This window comes from Urocitellus parryii, chromosome 1, assembly GCF_045843805.1.
Source record: "Urocitellus parryii isolate mUroPar1 chromosome 1, mUroPar1.hap1, whole genome shotgun sequence".
NCBI lineage: Eukaryota > Metazoa > Chordata > Mammalia > Rodentia > Sciuridae > Urocitellus > Urocitellus parryii.
The window spans coordinates 281,589,121-281,609,020 of NC_135531.1; positions in this window are offsets into that span (position 1 = coordinate 281,589,121).

The following is a 19,900-nucleotide window of genomic DNA, read 5'->3' on the forward strand; positions in this document are numbered from 1 at the left end:
GTACAATACTCTGGATAGACTTGTTTACTTCATTGTAGTACATCAAAACAAAAATATAAATAAGTGCATAAGTGCCCCAAGCTTCCGCCTTTTTTATGTTGTACATCTGCTTTGTGTGGCTATAGGACTAAATGTGTACCCAACCAACCTCTCTTATTGTCAATTTTGCAAGTTAAAAGCGTAGTTTTAATAGAAGCAAAAACCCACCACAAGGATACCTGTGGCTTTGTCCCTCCAGGTCAGTGGTACTGCTGGGGACAGAGCAGTCTTCCTGGGCTGGCAGTGCCTGGCCTTCCTCAAGCCCAGCTGGCACCCTCTAACCACGTCGATTGAGAAAACTTGAAACTTGTTGGTCATAAGACCATGGGAGAGGGTCTGGGGGTGTGGCTCAGTGGTAGAGTGCTCGCCTCGCCCGAGTGGGGTCCGTCCTCCTCAGCACCACATGAAAATAAGTAAATAAAACAAGGGCCTGGAAAAGAAAGACAGGAAGCCAAGGACTGAAGGGACAGCTTGCTCTTGGCTGGGGAGGAGGGAGCATGGGGCACAGTGTCTGGCCGGCCTGGGGCGAGCTGCAGGCCGACCCTTTCCCTCAGAGCCTGTGGGCTGGGCTGCCCGGGTTCCTGCTCTCTGGCAGCTGGAGCCCCCTCCCATGGTCTCTGAGCCACCCATCCCTCTGGCCGCTCTGGGGGGCAGGCCAACAAGGCTCCGTGTCCTAGGTGAGCTCCGACTCCGAGGTGACCCTGTCTCTGAGGTGACTTCCTGCGTCTGGGGTGATCTCCGTGTCCAACCCCACGTCCAAGGTCACACCCGCTGCAGTTTGGATCTGGAATGTCCTCTGAACGCCACTTGTCCAAGGCTGGCCCCAGTGGGGTGCTCTTCAGAGAAGGTGGAACCCTCATAAGTGGGGCCAGTGGGTTTGGGGTCCCTGGTGGGGAGCCCCTGAGGGGGATTGGGGCGCCCTGCTCCTGCTCTCCCTCTCATCTGCTGTGATGCAGACCTCGTTGGCGGACCCACTGCACCGTCAATTCTAGCTCCACTCAGACCCAGCACCTGTTAAAAGGGCCGCCAGTTATGGACTGAGACCTCCAAAACTGAGCCCAAGTGAACTTTTTCTCTTTCTGAGCTGACAACGCTCACCCTGGGTTCAGAGCGATGCCCATTCTGAAGGTGTCTCCTGGCCTCCAGAGACCCTGTGCGTCTGAGGTGCCTCCACCCCTGCCCTGGCCTCGCACGTCTGGGGTCAGCCCTTGTCGGAGCCCCGTGTGTGAGGTGAGCCCTGCACCTGAGGCCATTCCCCTGTGGAGGTGGTGGTTGTGTTCCAGGGCCTTCTCCTTCCTAGGGTGGGGGGCTCCCCTGCCGTCCAAGTGCCATCCTGTGTCTTCTGAGGAACTAGCCTGGGGAAAGTCCTACAGCAGGCCCCGCTGCCCTGTCTCTTTCTGCTAGTGTGTCCCCAAGACTGCCACCTTGGCTTGGTTCTGTCAGCATGGTTGTGGGTGGCACTGAGAGAGCCCAGCTGGCACCCCCTAACCTTGGACCTCCTGGAGTGGAGTCAGGAACTGGTGCCCTGTGTGCCCTGGGGACCTACAGGGTCTGATGCCACCAGGGTCCTTGATCCCAGGTGACACTAAGAGAAGAAAGCAGGAGACTGAGGTCGGGGCTCCCAGCCTGGGTGTGAGCTGCCAAGGAGCAAGCACGCTTCCCGAGGCCAGCGTCACTCAGCATTCTCTCACTTAATCCTCACACCTGCGGCAGACATGTGAGGGCAAAACAGGAATCATGACTTACATCACAGAGGAGAGAACCTTTGTCTGCAGCAGGACCTCAGGGCCACCTGCCCAGCAGGCACACAGCCTGGGAACAAGCTGGCTCAGCAGGGAAGGCCACACGTCCTGAGGGGCCAAAGTCCAAGCTCCAACATCTCTCTTCTTTCCTGGAACCTTCTCTGTGCCTGCCCAAAGCTCCTCTGTGAGCGCAGGGCCTTCTCTGCATCTCTGAACTCCCCGCTAAGCCCATAGAGACCAGGGTGCAGCTTCTCTGCCACTTCTCTGTCCAGGCATGCCAGGCTCACACGCCTTTCCCAGGAGGACGCGAGCTGGGCACTGTGCTGCCTGGTTCCCCACCTTCAAGTCTGCCCCGCAGTGAATGTTGCTCCAAGCCCTCCCTGCATGTGACCTGTGCTGGGGGGGGGTCTGCACAGGGAAGGAACATCACTGTCCCTGGACCAAGGCTGGTTGGGAGCTACAAAGGGGTTAATCTGGGTCACTCTCGGGATGGAGGCGTCCCCTCTGGCTGTGTGGCAAAGGCGGGAGCCCAGGTGTGTAACTGACGGCAGCAGCCCTAGGGCCCCGGTAGCTCCACGGTCCAGGGGAGGCTGGGAAAACACTGCTTGCTTAGCCATCTTGTTATCCCTCCTCGACAGACAGCCCTGCAGAGGAGAAGGGAGGGAGAACAGGAGCCCCACTCCTCCCTGTGCCACTATGGAAGCTGCCAGGATGCCCTGTTGCCCACGTGGCAGGACCACTCGGGTGCACAGGGGAATCCTCTGGGCTTGCTCCCAGCAGCACCGGGGGCTTGGATAGTTTGTATCAGTGCCACTGAGTGAGGTAAATGGTGGGCGCTGAAGGCCAACGTGCACCTCGGCTGCAGACTCACGGCCCGGGCTGACAGTGGTCAGTGGCATCCTTCTGGGAGTGGGAGCACGATGGCATTCAGCATAGCTGTCCTGGGGGCTCCCTGGGACCCCGAGCAGGAACTGGGCATCCCTGGTAAGCCTACGGCATTCACTCACAGGAAGCTTATTTGGCTAGTGTGGTGACCAAGACCCAGAGAGCCCCAGCAGGTCTGGACTCAAAAAAGGCTAAGAGCTCTCTCTCCAAGTAGGCGGTACCTGTGGCTTTGTTCCTCCAGGTCAGTGGTACTGCTGGGGACGGGGCAGTCTTCCTGGGCTGGTAGTGCCTGGCCTGCCTCAAGGCACCCGGGTGTCTAGCACAGACAGGGTGGGGTGAGAGGGACCAGCCAGCTGGGCTCCCGGGAGACCTCTCCCCACACGGTGCACACACAAAACCCTGTGCCCTTGGCTTGTGAACAGGGAGCTGGCGGAATTCTGACCCATGTGGGGCTGGCAGACCAAGAGGAGTGACAAAGGGGGCTGTGGCCATTGTCAGCAAGGGACTCTCGGGGTGGTGTGGGCAGTGGGAGACCTGAGCACAGTGGAGCCCCTGTTAGAGGAGGGAGCATGTGGACTTCTGGTCTAGGAGTATTGCCCCCCCACCCCGAGCTTTGGGGATGGAGCTTTCATTTGCAGTCCCACGTCCACCCTGCAGAGCAGCAGGTCCCTCCAAATCTCCTGAGAAGGCCCCAGGACAAGGCTGCATGAGTCTCCTGGGTCAACCCTCTGCTGCAGGTCCACTCTGGGGGGTCCGCCCAGCTTCCCGATGCCTACTTTGAGTCTTTCCAGTCATGAGGAGTTGACAAGTGGGGCTCTGTGCCCTGAGCCCCCCGATGGCCCTGCAGATGGGGTGCCCGTCTGGAGGTGCTGGGGAGGACAGCCATCTCAGAGGGCCCTGGGCTTGCTGGACGTGGGTGCCCAGGGGGCTGTCACTGATGGCCTGAGAGGGGTCACGGCCGAAGGTGCTGGCGGAGCTCTTCCCTTGTGCGTGGCAGAGCAGGCCTGGATGGACCATGGAGGAAGGAGGCAGGGCCAGCCAGCTGACGCACTCCCTTGGCTTTTGTCCTCTGTGGGAAAAGAGCCAAGGCCTGGCTTTCACTTGGCCAGTCCAGAGAGTGCTGAGCTGAGCTTGGGGACCTGCCATGCATCTGGTTTGCCTCCTGTGGCTCCCGGGGAAGCAGCGGTCACCGTGCTTTTTCTTCTCTCTTGCTGTCCTGGGGTCACGCCTCCCAATAAGGTGCTGGTTCTTCAGCCTGTCCCTGGGCTCTGCTTTCTAGGGAACCCAAGCAAAGACTCACGGAGGGCTGAAGTGCTTCTAGAAAGCAGACCCCCACAGGGGGCTTCATTTGGGAGTTAACTGCCCTCCCATATTGGCCCAGTTTTCATGAGTGTGCGGAGACCCCTGAGGCAGTGTGTTTTATAAAGAAAAGAGGTTTATTTAGTTCTGGAGGCTGAGAATCCAAGATGGGAGCCCATGGATTTGACCCCTGGTGAGGACTTAATGTGGGGTGGCATCACGGTGGGAGCACATTAGAGATGGCATCACCAGACAAGAAGCCAGAGTGAGAGCAGCGCCAGGCCTGCTTCTTTTTACAGCCACGACTCGAGAACTAACCTAGGTGTCCCGTGAGAATCACCTCCACCCCCTGACGGCAGCACGCTCCAGTGACTGAAGGAGCTCCTTAGAGTTCCACCTCCTGAAGGTGCGCAGCACCTCCACACCCCCACGCAAACGTGGACTCCGAGGGATGAAGCACAGACGGGACAGGAGCCACCGCCTCAAAGCCACAGGGTCCCTGTTCCTTTGTCCTCTCAGGGAAGTAGCTGGTGCTGAAGGGACAGCCCGAGTGCACGTCTCATTTTCGCTTCAAGATCTTTCCCAGATTGAAAAACGTCTTGGGTCCTTCTCTGCTGACTCTTCTGCTTATATGAAGGAATTCCGATCTCTCTCCCAGACCTATGATCTTACCTGGCACGACGTCTATGTTGTTCTGTCCTCTACTCTGACCCCAGATGAGCGAGCCCGCATTCAGCAGGCTGCTGGAGATCATGCTGACCAAATTCGCTTAACAGATATGACTCTCCCCACAGGTGAAGCAGCTCTTCCCCTAACTGAACCTAACTGGGACTATCAGGATGGCCAACAAGATGCCATCACTGTGCTCACATGGTCCAATATCTTACAGCAGGCATGCAAGCAGTTCCTAATAAGGTAGTTAACTTCCATAAACTGAGGGAAATTACCCAGAATCCTGAAGAAAATCCAGCCTTATTTCTCAACCGCCTTACAGAAGCTCTAACCAAATACACTAAGCTGGATCCTGAGTCTCCCACCAGGGCTACAGTGTTAGCAACCCATTTCACTACTCAGTCGGCTCATGATATTAGAAAAAGCTCAAATGAGCTGAGGAGGGCCCTCAGACCCCTGTCTGAGATCTGCTGAAGATGGCTTTAAAGCAGGCTCCATTGCAGAAAAAGGTAACGCCCCAAACTCAGGCCTTGGCAGCGGCCCTGAGGCCTACGTCTCCAGCAGAAGTTTCAGAGGGGACCCAGCGTCCCTCTCCACCAGGGGCTTGCCTCAAATGTCAATTCGAAGATCACTGGGCTCACCAATGCCCAGACCCACGGCCTCCTTCCAGGCCACGCCCCACCTGTAAGCAGACAGGACATTGGAAGAGCGACTGCCCCATGGCTGGCCCTTCCTTGGCGCCTCTACGCAGGGGTGTGACCAGTCAGGCGGTCCCTTCTCCTGAACTTTTGGGGTTTGCAGAAGACTGAAGAAGCCCAGATTCAAAGACCCCCTCAGCCCTCTCTGAGCCCAGGGTAGTGCTCCAGGCAGCGGGTAAGTCCATAACCTTCCTGTGGACACAGGGGCTACCTATTCTGTCTTGCCTGCCCACTCCAGGCCTCTGTTTCCTTCCCAGGTCTCAGTTATGGGGATTGATGACAAACTCTTCTCCCAAACAGAACTGTAAAGCTGGCCTGTGCCCTGGAGGGACACCCATTCACTCACTCTTCTGGTCATTCCATCCTGTCGGTTCCTCTCCTAGGCAAAGTGTTCTCCAATTACTAGGAGCCACCCTTTAACTCTACCCCAAGAACACTACCGCCCATCTCCTTCTGCCTTTAACTCTTACCCTCTCTAATGACCTGACAGTACCTACTGGGCCATTGCCCCCTGAACTAGTTGATCCCCAGATCTGGGACATCTCCATGCAGGTCATAGCCTCCCACCACAAGCCAGTCCGCATCCACCTGAAACACCAAACTAAACTTCCTTGAGTCCCTAAGACTCCCCCTGCAACACTCCCATATTTCTGGTACGCAAACCCTCAGAAGCCTATCCGTTAGTCCAGGACCTTCGCCTAATTAATCAGGCAGTTATTCCCATCCACTCGGTGGTTTCCAACCCTCATGCTCTCTTTCTCATATCCCCCTTTGACCATTCACTTTACTGACCTGGATCTTAAAGCTGATTTTGTTAGGTCGGTGGCGGCGACTTGGTGGCGACTTAGTGGCAACTTAGAACAAAGCAGCCCGCACGGGAAAAGAACATCCATCAGATGCCGGCAGAAATGCCTGTCAATCAGCCAGATCTCCTGACTAACGCCTGTCAATCAGCAGGACCCCCTGGCCAATCCTGGAGTTCAGCCAACTCCCCTGACCAACTCCAAGGGGGCAAAGGACCCTAGAAACACCTTTTCCTGTCCCAAGCCCTTCCCTTCCTGTTGTGAGCCCCATAAAAGTCCAGTGCTGTTGAGCTTCCACACGGTTTCTCCTCAGACCCTTCCCCTGTCCCCTCTGTGGGTCTGATCGAGTGATATCTCAATAAAGTCTGTTCAGTGGCCCTTTTAAATCTGCCTCCTTTGGCCATTTCCTGCCCCGACTGATCTGACACTGCCTGGTTCTGTGTGACCGATGAGCTAAAGGCGCAAAGCCAAAGAGCATGGGGAGGTCACACCAGCCCACAGCCTCACCCGCGTGCTCCCTGCAGGTCGTCTGCCGGGCCTGTCTGGCCATCACTGGAGCTCACCAGGGGACGGGGTTGAGGGGTGAGTGGGGAGGCAGAGAACAAGGCCCTGGAGATGAAGTAGGTGTGGTGCCCTAGGAGTGGGGACAAGGATAATGGCTGATGAGGGGAAGAGTGGCCCCCATGCTGGACCTGGAGCCCTGGTGGGAAGTGATGGGCTCGCTCAGCTAATCGTCAATTCATTCAGAGTCCAGACCCCAAGGCCTTGCCGGCAGTTAGGAAGCTCACAGTCTGACGGCCACTGGGCAGACTGCACACTCAGGCCTGGAGCCTGGCGGTCAGGAGAGCAGAGCCACCAAGGAGGCGGAACCGCAGCCTACCTCCTGGCACCACCCAGCCAGCATGGCCCTGAGTCTCCATGCAGACCACATGGCTGGGTGGAAGAGCCGGGGGCCTTCCTCCCCCAGGTCCCCAGACGCCTCCAGGCCAGCAGAAGCCTCCTCCCCCAGAGAGCAGGGTGGCCACATCTGGCTGCACTCCTCCCTGGGGCAGGCGCCTGCCTGCAGGAGAGGCGTGCTCTCTCACCCCTGCCCTCCTGCCCCCCTCGGGTTCCAGGCCCCCTCCAGGGCCAGCTCTCACATAGCTGGAAAGAGAAGTGGCCACTGCTCTGGGGAGAGCTTGCCTGTCCACCACAGGAGTGCGGGGCTGGCCTCCATGCCAGCAGGACTCCTGGAACACAGAAGATGGTGGGCCTTGAGTGTGACGGAATGGCGAAGGCAGATGGCTGGCTGGGGATGTCATGCACAGGGGCTCACCAGGGCCTCAGAGCCCAGTGCTTTGTCAGGGTCACTGGGAACACACTCTGGCCGTTCATCAGGATGGTGCGACTGTGCACAAGGACATGTCTAACAGCTGGCCCTCTGAGAAAAGGCCAAGAAAGAAGAAAAAGAAAAGTAGAAAAACTCCTGCAGCATTTCACTGTCTGTGGTGCACTCAACTCCACTGCGCCAGTCCCAGGCTGCCACCGCAGCCCTCTTACTGTGGTGGTGCTGCCGGTCGCGGCCACAGGCATGGAGGGAGGCCGGCCCGCCTGGCCCTGCTCAGTCCCTGGAAACCAGAGTTCAGCCTGCCCAGTTCCATGGAGAGAGGGGCTTCCCCAGGCCCAGAGCTGCAGGCTGTTTTCCTGACTCTTTGATTAGAAGATTTTAAGTGTTGGTGGCCAGCTGTTTCTCCAGGTCATTAGACTTCTGACTCCTGTGGGAGGACTCTGCTATCTGTCCGCTCAGTGGGAGGCCAGCCACAAGAATGACGGTTGGATTTGTCAGTTACTCTTGAGACATCGTGTGTGTGCCTCTGAGGTCAAGGCTCTCCTGCTCTAGGTGGCATGAAAAAGTCCCCTGCCACCAAAGAAGCTGCTTGAGCGGGTCAGGGGCGTGAGGGCCCTGCTCAGGGCCACGCTGCTCTCCCAAGTCCTGAGGCAATCACTGGGGCTCCTCTGGGAACAAACGGGTGTGGCCTCCCGCAGCTCGGGGATGTGGTTCCCAGCGCAGCCACAAGTCCACGCCCACCATCCTGCCCCGACGGACCCCCAGGCCAGGAGCAGCTCACTGAAGGTCTCACAATGGCTGTGCTGTTCTTGAGAGACCCCGACGGGGAGGCCCTGTCAGCTGAGGATGAAGAGGGCACCATCTTCCTCGTGTGGAGAGCCTGGCTGAGAACCCAGATTTGCAATTTATTTATTTATTTTGATGAACTTATATGTTTTCAGAGGTGTGGGTGGGAGTGTTCATGAAAGCAGAGCAGAGAGGCGTGCCCAAGCTTTCACCGTGTTCTTCTCTGTGGAACCGCAGTTTTCTTCTTTATATTCTGCAGCATCCTTCATGTCTATAATAATGATTTATGATGTATCATTTTGTGCATCTAATATCTTCTATGTGATACAATTTTATATATTATGATAAGCATCTTTTTTTTCAAAAATTTTTTTAGTTGTTGATGGACCTTTATTTTATTCATTTACTTATATGCAGCTCTGAGAATTGAACCCAGTGCCTCGCACATGCTAAGCAAGAGCTCCACCACTGAGCCACCACCCCAGCCCCTCGATAAGCATCTTGATAGTGAGAAAAATTGTGGCTTGAAAGTCATAAGCTATGAAATATAAGATGAAAATTTTATCTCAATCGGATGTTTAGTGTGTAAAAGGGCTTGCTCTGTAACACTGGACACGTGAATAGACGTGGAGACTCGGACCCACAGCACTGGAAAGCAGACACAGGGAATTCTTGCCTGGCATGCATGAGGCCCTGGCTTCCAAGCTCAGCAAGAAAAACAAGTTAAAAAACGAACAAGCACCCGTGAATTCTTTACCTTGTGGAATAATTGTTTTTATTTGACTTCTATTCATTTCCCAGATTTTATCTTTAATAATTAGATAAAGATGAGCTTTGTGCTATTTTGAACAGTCTCTGCTGGAGGTTTGCCAAGCTTATATTTATTGCCCAAACCTAGGCAGACAATATAAACAAAAACTAGCCTGTAGAACAAAAGCCAGTTGATGATAAAAACAAATAAACAAAGCGCAAGAAACAATTTGGCAAACAGACCAGGCCCAACGGGAAGGCAAGGCGGCTGAAGGAGAGACGGGGCTCCACAGCTTCCACCGCATTCTGTCTCTGAGGGTTTTAGTAGTCATTCCAAGACCAAAAAAGCTGTAGGGCAGTAAAGGATCAATGGATGAGTGAGGGTGTATCCGCAGAAAAGAGAGCAGAGATGGCACTAGCTGAAGGAGAGGGGCACCCATGCTTCCCCGGGACGCGCTGTGTCTGTGCCCGCACAGACGCTGCCAGGGCTGTGTAGACGGGCGAGTTCTGCGGGGCTAGCGGGCGGGTGTCCCTGGCCTGCTCTCTGCCCTGCCTTCCCGTCTGGCCACAGTGGTGCCCTCTCCCGAGGCTTTGCTTTCTGCCATTTCATTTACCTGAGGTCAACTCTGGTCCAAATATATTAAATAGAAAATCCCAGAAATCAACCACTCACAGGCTTAAGATCGCACACCACCCTGAGAGCGAGGAGCTCTGGGCTGCCCCACTCTGCTGGCCGGTACCTGGGTCACCCGGGTCCAGCATGTCCACGGTGCACACGCCCCCCTCCCCCACCTGCTTGGCAGCTTCCTGGGTACCATATGACTGAGGTGGTCTTGCAGGGCTTGTACAGCAGGCTGGGTACCATTATTGTTTGGGTCTTAAAGTCCCCCATGTGCCAGGCTCGGTAGCCAGCCTGTGGCCCTGCTGAGAGGTGGTGGAGCCTTCAGTAGGTGGGGTAGGGGAGGGATTTAGGTCACTGGGGATGTGCCCTGGAAGGGGTTTGGGGCTCTGGCCCACCTTCCTCACCCTCTGCTTCATTCCCAGCCTTTGAGAAGCGAGCAGCTTTGCTCCTGCCACGAGTCGCCAGGAAGCCACCGGCCCAGGGGCAGCGCAGGCAGCTGACCACAGGCGGAACCCTGTGCAACCCTGAGATGAAATGCACCTTTCCTCCTTCTAGCTGTTCATAGTTAACCCAATCATGGAAAGAAAGCTGAGGAGCACCAGTGTGTCCACAATCCCAGGCACCCTCTGGGGTCTGAAGCGTGTCCTGGGGAACTGGGGGTTCACAGAACTGCAGAAACCCAGTGGGCTGTTCACCCAGTGCTCTTTCCCACAGGATGTCCCTTCACTTTCTAGGGTGTTTGCTTACAGGCCATGTATCTCGAAGGTGGACCCTGCCTTTGAGGCTCCTCTTGGCACAGTCAGGGCAGTGGGAAGTGCCCTGCTTCCTGCTCGGGACTCTAATAAGTGATGCCCTCAGCCAGGCAGCAGCGCCCTTGGGCCCAGAGCAGATCCCCCCTCCTCTGATGCCATGGTGCCCAGGTCTGAACTGAAAATATTTGAGTCCGAGTAGCTTATGAAGAAAAGAGGCTTATTTAGTTTACTGTTTTGGTTGATGAAAGTCCAAAAAGCCCGGCACCAGCTCTGGTGGGGGATCCCCTTGGCTGAGTTGCACATGGCAGATGGTCTCATGAAAGGAGCTGTGTGAGGGGACATGATTGCATGGTGTGACGGGAAGGCAGAAAGAGGAGGTCTAGTCTCAACTCTTTTTATAACAATTCCCTTGAGAGAACTCCTGGGAAGCCTCTCAAGGACACACCCCCAGTGACCTAAGGACCTCCCATTAGGTCCCACCTCTTAAAGGTCTGCCACCTCCCAACGCCACCTCCCTGGAGACCAAGCTTCCAGCCCGTGAGGACCGTGTCCAAACCCCAGGAGCATCCTATCCAGAGTTTTCCTCTCGTTTCTCGCCAGTTCTCCCTCCCCTCCACTAATCAGGTCATCCAGATTTCAGGTGAAGACAGAGATGACCCTTCCCTAAGGACCCCCTGCGCTGGCCAAGCGGGTGCAGCCTCTCTGAAGCCTACATCACAGAAACCCACCGCAGACTTGCTCTCCGCTGGGAGCGGTCCCTCCAGGGCTGCAGGGTGCCTAGGCCAAGGCCAGGTGACACCCACAGGGGCCAGGTTCTGTCCCTGCCAGCTCGGGGCCACCAGCTGTGTGGCCGGTGTGTGCATGGGTGCCCATCCCCGGGATCCCCACCTTGGCTGGATCAAAAGGCTGACCCATTTTCAGTAGTGACCTTCTTGTAGCCGCAAAGCCTTTGTTCAGTTTGTATAGGAGCCTGAGTCTGGCCTCGGGGGGTGGCGGGTTTGTGACTTAGGGAGTGGTGGAGGAAAGCTGGCTGTGGCTCTTCAGTGAAATCTCACCTCCTTTCTTTCTGGAAAATTTCAAAGACTATGTTTTCCTTTTCTCAGTCAAAATTTAAACCTCTCTGCAGACACAAAGCCACTGGTGGACCATGGGAACATCCTGAAACATTCCCTCAGCAGGGAACCGCAGTGAGTGCCCGCCCTGCCCCCAGGGGACACCGTGTACCTGGCCACGGCTGAGCACACAAAGATGACTCCAAGGCAGCAGGGCAGTGTGGACTGGCCTGTGCTGGGAGCCTCCACAAGATGCACTTAAAGTGAAAACAACCCTTCAACTCTTAAAATGCTCACGCTCCTCCTGCCTGTGGAGTTCTGGGAGGCCTGGCTCATTCATAGGCTCTTGAGAAAATGCATCTCTGCTTTCTCCTGGGGCCCGCTTCATGCCTAGTGTCATCGGTCCTAACTTTATGGATTTGGCTTGGACAAGGGGAATGGCCAATATGTTGTGCCATTATCTGTCTTTCCGTAATGCCAGATATTGTCTTTCTGTAGAAACCCATCACGCCTGTGTCTCCACCCTGGTAAGATCAGAAATGAGCCTGCTCTCCCCTCCTGGGCCATCTGAAGAGAAGGGCGCTAGTGGGTCCAGGGCAGCAGCTTCAGGCAGCACCCGGTGACCCCCAGAGCCAGGCCCTGGAGTCACACCCATCCGGCCTCAGAGCAGCTCTGCCATTGACCGCAAGCGTGAAGCAGGTGAAGAGTCTTGGGCCTCAGACTTCTTTTCTATAAAATGGAATTAAAATAGTGCCTACCCTGGGGTTATGTTTTTCTTTAATTAAATTTATTAATGGTGCCAAAATACACAGAGCACAACATTTACAACTTCAACCGTTTTTCAGCATACAGTGGAGTGTTAAGTATGTCCTTGTTGTTGGGCTATTACCACAATCGTCCACCTCCAGAACTCTTTCTCTGCACAACTGAGGTTCCTTCAACATCCCCCATCTGCCTCTGCCACCCCTGACAGGCTCTCCTCTCCGTCTCTGAGTTCCACTGCTCTAAGTGCCCTGCTAAGCGAGTCACCGGGCATTCTTCTCCTGGGGTCTGGCCTATTGCTCTTTAACCATGGTGAACCGAGGGCTGGAATTTCCTTCCTTTAGAGGCTGAGTTCTGCCTCGTCACACAGACGGACCACATCGGTTCATCCATTTGTCTATCAGTGGACACTCGGGTTGTTTCCACATTTGGGCTATTGCAAATAGTGTGCTGCGGGTGTGAGTGTGCAAACACCTCCTCGAATGTGCACATGCCTGCTTTGTTTTCAGCCCAGAAGGGGAATCGCCAGGTCTGCTCTAGGTGCTTGAGGAAGTGCCACGCTGTTGGCTGCAGCGGCTGCTGGGCTTGCCTCCCTGCCAGCAGGGCACCAGGGCTCCGGTCCTCCGTCCCCACCTGCACTCCTGGTCTTCCCTTTGTTTTGATGGTGGCCGTCCTTATGAGTATGAAGTGGGGTTTCATCGTGATTTTGATTGTCACTTCCCTAACAAGCAGTAATGCTAAGCATCTCTTTGCAGACCTGTTGGCCATTTGTGTAGAAATGTCAAATTAAGTCCGTTGGGGGTTGGGGACATGGTCTAGCCTGCCTGAAGCCCCAGGTTAGGTCCCCGGTACTGCAAACAGACAAACAACCTATCCAAGTCCTTGGGACATTTTAAATCAGGCTGGTTGTTTGGGCGTCGAGTTGTCTTGGGGTGTTTTGAGGACTGAATGAGAAAGTTCCTGAAATGCTCTCAGCTGGATTCTGGAGCAGAGCCAGACCCTGCTGCCTGGGGGTGTGACATTGAGAGAGGCACAAAACTGCCTGCTGGGGAGCACCACTCAACAGAAGGTGGCCATTCCCTCCAGGCTGGCTCCCGGCTCCCCAGGCCTCCCAGCCTCCAGCACCTGGCCCCACTCTCCTTCCCCTCACAACCAGCTGAAGTGTTACCTGGCTGGGCCCCTCTGCACAGCTCTGTTGGGGAGGTTGTGAGTGAAGGGGGAGGGAAGAAATAAGGACAGGCAGAAAGAGGAAGGAAGAGGGGGAAGGAAAGAGGGCCTGTAACTTTTAATCTAAAAACTCCAGGAACAGCCCGCACCCTCAGGCTCAGGCTCAGATTCTGCCAAGGTCCAGGAGCCCTCCAGCACTGCAGTCCCATTGGTCCGAGTCACGCGCCCTGCTCTCTTGCAGAATGGGTTTTAGACTATTAAAAGAAGGCTGAGAAACGCAGTTAGGGACCCAGGGAAGGGTGCAGCCCAAGTGCCAGGCATTCACCAGACAGCCAGAGGGTGCTGGGGAGCACCAGGCCGGGGCCACTCTGTTCCACAGCCAAGGACTCCACTCATTAGCCAGATGCCACCCTCATGCTTCTCTGGCCCCATTTGCAGGGCTGCCTCTAGCAGGGCCTGAGGCCCCAGGGCCTCCGGTGCCTCCCGCCATGGCCCTTCTCCCTGAGCCCGGCTTCCCTTTGCTTTCCCAAACACACCCACACTGGCGCCTCTTGGACACACTCTAATTTCTCTTCTGAGGTATGAGTCAAGAACCTGCCAGGGATGATAGAGGTCCCCTTCTCCCTTTTGGGGACCTCTTTGGGCCCTACCTAGTGACATTCGGTCCAGCTTCAGGTGTGATCTCCTGAATCAAAACATAAGTGAGTTCTTGGAAATGATTCCACCTGGTAAATACCGGAGGTCGGCCAGGTGCGTAAAGAAACCAGGGACGCACGGCTCTCCCGCAGTGTTTGAGACGCGAGACGCGCGCGTCTCTTCTTTTTGTTTAGATGATAAGCTGGTAGTGAAACAGAGGAAGCCCAGGAGGTGCCTCTCCCAAGCCCTGTCACCCGCAGGCCCACAGCAGGTCCCAGCAGGCCCCACCCAGCCTCTTTCCAGGCAGCCACTGGGGATGACTTTGGTGGGGGTGGCAGAATGTGGGGCAGAGCCCCCGCCCTGTCCCTGTCCCCTGGGGCTCTCCCATCCGGCTCCCTGCCCATGTGGCCTCCTTTTCCTTTCCTTTTGCCTGTGGGTCTCATTCTCCAGACCCGGCCCATTGGCCTCTGCTGCCCAGATTCAGCCTTTGCCTCTGTCGAAGGCACTAGCCTCCACATCAAACCAACTTGTCCCGGCAGGAACAGCTCAGGCAGAGAGACAGTTCAGCACTGGCGCCCACTCCCATGGCGTCCACTGGCTAGGCAGAGAGAAAGACCAAGGCTCCATCTTGTTTGTTGCAGGCAGTGACCAGGGCCATTCTAGAAAGTTCTGTCCCTGTGGTCAGAGGCTGGTGGTGGGAGGGGCACAGAGCCCCTGAGTTGCGGGGCCATAAATCCTGGATAGGAAAGCCCCCTCCCTTCCTCTCACCCCTGCGTGTCCCAGCCTCTGCTGGCTCCCCTGCCTCCCGATGGACCACATTGTGGATCTGGTGGCCCCCTGAGGCTAGGCCCCTTCTCCCTTTGTGGCCCAGCAATTCCCAGGGACTTGACCTAGTGACTGGTCTGCTGCGGGCCAGGCTTCTCTCCTGCCTGAGAGGAAGTGCTGGTGGAGCCTTGGCCAGCCACCTGCCTGCCCCGCCACTCCAGCCACCTCTCTAGGCCAGGACCACTCGGGAGAATCTGGGATTCTGGATTTTTGAGGGTATCAGTTCAGATGCCCCCTGCTCAGTGTCCTGGTCCCATTGTGCAGTCAGGAATCTGACCTGGGCGTGGCTGGCCTCCTGGAGTGGAGGATCACCTGCTCTGGAGTGCCCCTGCCCTGGTGACCAGCTGTGGGTTTGGTCCTCTGCTGCTTTTGCTCTTTGGCTGCAAAGGAATTTCTTTATGTGCTTCCATGAAGACCCCAGACCCTCGTCCCAGCTGCTCTTGTCCTTATCTACAGCCTCTGTAGCTCCCACCCAGCCTGGGAGTTCAGTCCTTCCAATCGCCTGGCCGGGATGGCGCCCCCTGCTGGTATCCCCATCTCTGCAGGATGCAGGATGCTTTATCTGACCACGGGGCTCAGTGCAGGTGGTTAGTGGTGATTCTGCTCCCCTGAGAGGAACTTAGCTGTGGGTCTGCAAGAACCAGCCCTCCTGGTGGCTGGGTGCTGCGGGGCTGTCTGGTGGCCCCTGTGCATGATGGTGGTCAAGGCACTCTTCATTTAAGAACCTCTGCTTCAGCCACTCTGCTTTCAGCCCATCCAGCTAACATCCCTGGTGCCCGAGGAGGCTCTGGAGTCCCTCCTGCCTGCGGGGTTCGCATCCTAGCTGGAGAGCCTAGGCATAACCGCTGCCCATCGCCTGCTTGTGTGGCCTGGAGGAGGCCGACAGCAGCCCCGGGAGTGCAGGCAGAGGTGGCCCTGGAGGGACCACGAGGTCAGTGGGGTCTGACTGCAGTGCTGTGGGCGAGGCGGGTGGGGAGAGCCCAGGTTCCAGGTTTGGCCTTGCTCCCCTGCACCCTAGTGGGCACGTCTGAGGTTGGTGTGCGGAGCACAGGAAGTGGGTGCAGGGCCATGCGAGCAGAAGCAGAGGGTCCTTGGGGCTTGGCATCTGTCAAGGGTTCACCTCTCCTTTCCCACCCCCTTGCCTGCCCCGCCACTCCAGCCCAAGGCTCCAGTCTGTGCCCTGGTTGACCCTGTGTGCCCTGTCCTCGTTTATTTTTGGAAAGGCAAACAGGGCCTAGTTAACCAGACTTTGAGCATTAGTCAACCAGATTTTTCTGGAAAAAAACTTGCTTGGACTTTCAGCAGGAGGTGATTCTTGCCCTTTATTTGGGAACTCGCCCACTTTCCGCCACCAGTGCAGGAGTGATAGCCGTGGGCCCTTCCCCCAGCAAAGTGTCCTGAATGGATGACTGCATCTCCAGGAGCTCAGGGCCCTCCTCAGATCACCAGGCCCTGGGACTCCTGGTGGACAGGACACAGGGAGAACTGGGATCGGTTCTGACTCTTCCCTGGGAGTTCTCCAGGGCTCCAGGGAGAGAAGGTGATTGGGAGGGGCCTCGGGGCATCTGCAATGCAAATCCTGCACTTTATGGAGGGGCCTGGAGAGACCAGGAGCTACACCAGGTGGCAGGTGGCAGATGCCTGGTTAACCCAGGGGCTCTCCAGTGTCCTGTAGACTTCAGTCACAGGGAGCCAGCTACACAGAAGGGGCCGTCAGTGTGTGTCTAGGGCACTCTCCACAGGGCTCCCAATGCTGTGGCTTCCCTAAATGGGGTCTCCTCTGACAACTTAATCTTTACATTTTTAAAATTTAGAATTTATTATTTATTGAGAAATAAGCCTAAGTTTCAATGAAGTACAAAGAAGTAGAAAATATTCCTGAACCCAGAATCCCAATACCCAGGGATGATCTCTGAACCCCTGGACTACTGGGCTTATTATTTTTCCAACCTGTTTCCCTCCATTGTATGTGGACATATTTTTTCACAGAACACACACACATACACACACACAAACATACACACACTTAGCTGCTTCAAATGTGCTAGAATTGGGGGGCGGGGAAGACCTCACAGAAATCTCTAGCTTAGAAGCCCAACAAAGCAGTATAAATGAGCTAAACTTAAAAAAATATGGATATCTTAACTCAGATGTATTAAGTTATGTTCTGACCAACACCCTTGTCTTGCACACCATGAAGGCATAAATGGTTGAGTTGGGGTAACTCCTTGGATTTGTAGAGCTTGCTCTCAGCTTCCCCAGGGCCCCAGGCTTTGAGCCCGGCTGGGCTCCCTCCAGTCCAGGTTGTCTCTTGACTAGACGTGGAGCTGCTGGTACTAACCTGCTCACCCGAGCAGGGCACCATGTCTCTAAAGTGCAGTGTGGAGCTCGTTTGCTTTTGCTACAGGTGCCTGAGCAGGTCGCCTGCCTCCGTCTCTCCCAATGGCTTCTGCAACAAGCTGGGGAGCTGAGACGCCACCATGACCTTGGAATACGATCCGTATGGAGCAACCCTGCTCTGGTAGGTCTGGGCAGGTCTCAGAAGGATGCACGCCTGGTGCCTGTGTGCGCAGAAGGGACTCCATATGTGGCCACTCCATTGCTGGGCAGTGTTCACTCAGGCATTCAGTGCCAAAAACATGCGTTGGGGAAAAGATAGCCTCTTCAACAAATGGTGCTGGGAAAACTGGAAATCCATATGCAACAAAATGAAATTAAACCCCTATCTCTCATCATGCACAAAACTCAACTCAAAGTTGATCAAGGACCTAGGAATAAAACCAGAGACTCTGCATCTAATAGAAGAAAAAAGTAGGCCCTAATCTCCATCATGTGGAATTAGGCCCCAACTTCCTTAATAAGACTCCTTTGGTGCAAGAATTAAAATCAAGACTCAATAAATGGGATGGACTCAAACTAAAAAGTTTCTTCTCAGCAAAAGAAACAATCTGTGAGGTGAATAGAGAGCCTACATCTTGGGAGCAAATCTTTACCCTTCACACATCAGATAGAGCACTAATCTCTGGGGTATATAAAGAACTCAAAAACTAAGCACCAACCCCTCCCCCCCCCCAAATAACCCAATCAATAAATGAGCCAAGGAACTAAACAGACACTTCTCAGAAGATGATATACAATCAATCAACAAATATATGAAAAAATGTTCATCACCACTAGCAATTAGAGAAATGCAAATCAAAACCATTCTAAGATACCATCTCACTTTAGCCAGAATGGCAGGTATTATGAATACAAACAACAATAAGTGTTGGTGAGGATGTGTGAAAAAGTTACACTCACTGCTGGTAGGACTGCAAATTGATGCAGCCAATATGGAAAGCAGTATGACGATTTCTTGGAAAATTGGGAATGGAACCACCATTTGACCCAGCTATCCCTCTCCTCGGTCTAAAACAGCATACTCTAGGGACACAGCCACATCAGTGTTTATAGCAGCACAATTCACAATAGCTAAACTGTGGAACCAACCTAGACGCCCTTCAATAGATGAATGGATAGGGAAACTGTGGTACATATACACAATGGAATATTACTCAGCAATAAAAGAGAATAAAATCATGGCATTTGCAGGTAAATGGATGGAGTTGGAGAATCTCATGCTAAGTGAAGTTAGCCAATCCTAAAAAACCAAATGCTGAATGTTTTCTTTGAAATAAGGAGGCTGATTTATAGTGGGATAGGGAGGGGGCCCATGGGAGGAATAGATGAATTCTACATTGGACAGAGGGGTTGGAGGGAAAGGGAGGGGGCATGGGGTTAGAAATGATGGTGGAATGTGATGATCATTATTATCCAAAGTACATGTATGAAGACACGAATTGGTGTGAATAAATTTTGTATACAACCAGAGATATGAAAAACTTGTGCTCTATATGTGTAATAAGAATTGTAATTGTAATGCATTCTGCTGTCATATATAAATAAAATAAATACTAAAAAAGAAAGAAAGAAAGAAAGATAGAAAGAGACCTATGCTACAGGCTCATTCCAGAAGATATGCAGACAGAGGTGACAACTTCACCCTGCAGGTCCTGGAGAAGACCTGACCTCCATCTACATGTGACCCAGATCAAAGCACTGACCTCACCAGCTCATCCCCACATGCTTTCATTGTCCCCCCGAAGTTGCCTTTAAAAGAAGAGCCTGAGACCCCCCAAAGTGCACCCAGTTCTCGAGGTGGCTGGTGTTCTGCCCCAAGAGTGCAAGTATGTGTCTCCAACCTTCTAATAAAGCTCTTCCTCGTTGCTAAAACCTGTGTCCAGTTATTTTCTGAAATGTGTTAATAGCCTGGAAGGTGTGAGCGGAGATGGTCTCTGCTTCTGGGGAGACCTCCTGGAACCTCCTTGAACCTCCCGTGGGGACAACCTTGATGAAATTCAGCTGAGATGTTCTTGGCCCAGTCACTGAGTTTTATTTCTGAGTTGTGCAAGCTGGAGCGCCCCCTGGTTGGCAGAGTGGGAGGCAAAGACAGCCAGCCGACCCCAGGCTCCTGCCCCCAGGCTGTCCCTGGGGGTGTTACCTTCTCACCAGGTCCAGTTCTCTCCAGGACCGGGAAAGGATTGACGACTGGGTCCCATCAACCCCAGAGGCCTCTGAGCTGCTCATGACAATTTCCTACCCATCCTGAGCAGCTCTGCTGGCCAGAGCCTCTCCAGCTGAAGGGGAAGGGTCTGCCTCCCTGGGGCGCTGGGGGTCAATGTCAAGGATACCCCTGGGAAAGTGGAGCTGTGCCACTGGGCCTGCCCATGTCCGGGAGGAGCAATCATGTCGGGAGCGGGCCTATTTATTTATTTTTAGTTGTAGATGGACACAACACCTTTATTTTGTTTATCTTTATGTGGTGCTGAGGATGGAACCCAGGGCCTCACATGCACCAGGCGAGCCCCTGAGCCACAACCCCAGCCCAGGAGCGGGCTTTGGACTGCATTAGAGAGCTGTGGACAGAGCTCATGATAGAGTTCAAACATGAGGTCTGTGTTTGACCCCCAGAACTACGGAAGGAAGGAAGGGAGGGTGGGGAGGGAGAGAAGGGGGAAGGGAGGGAGGCAGAGAGGGAGGAAGG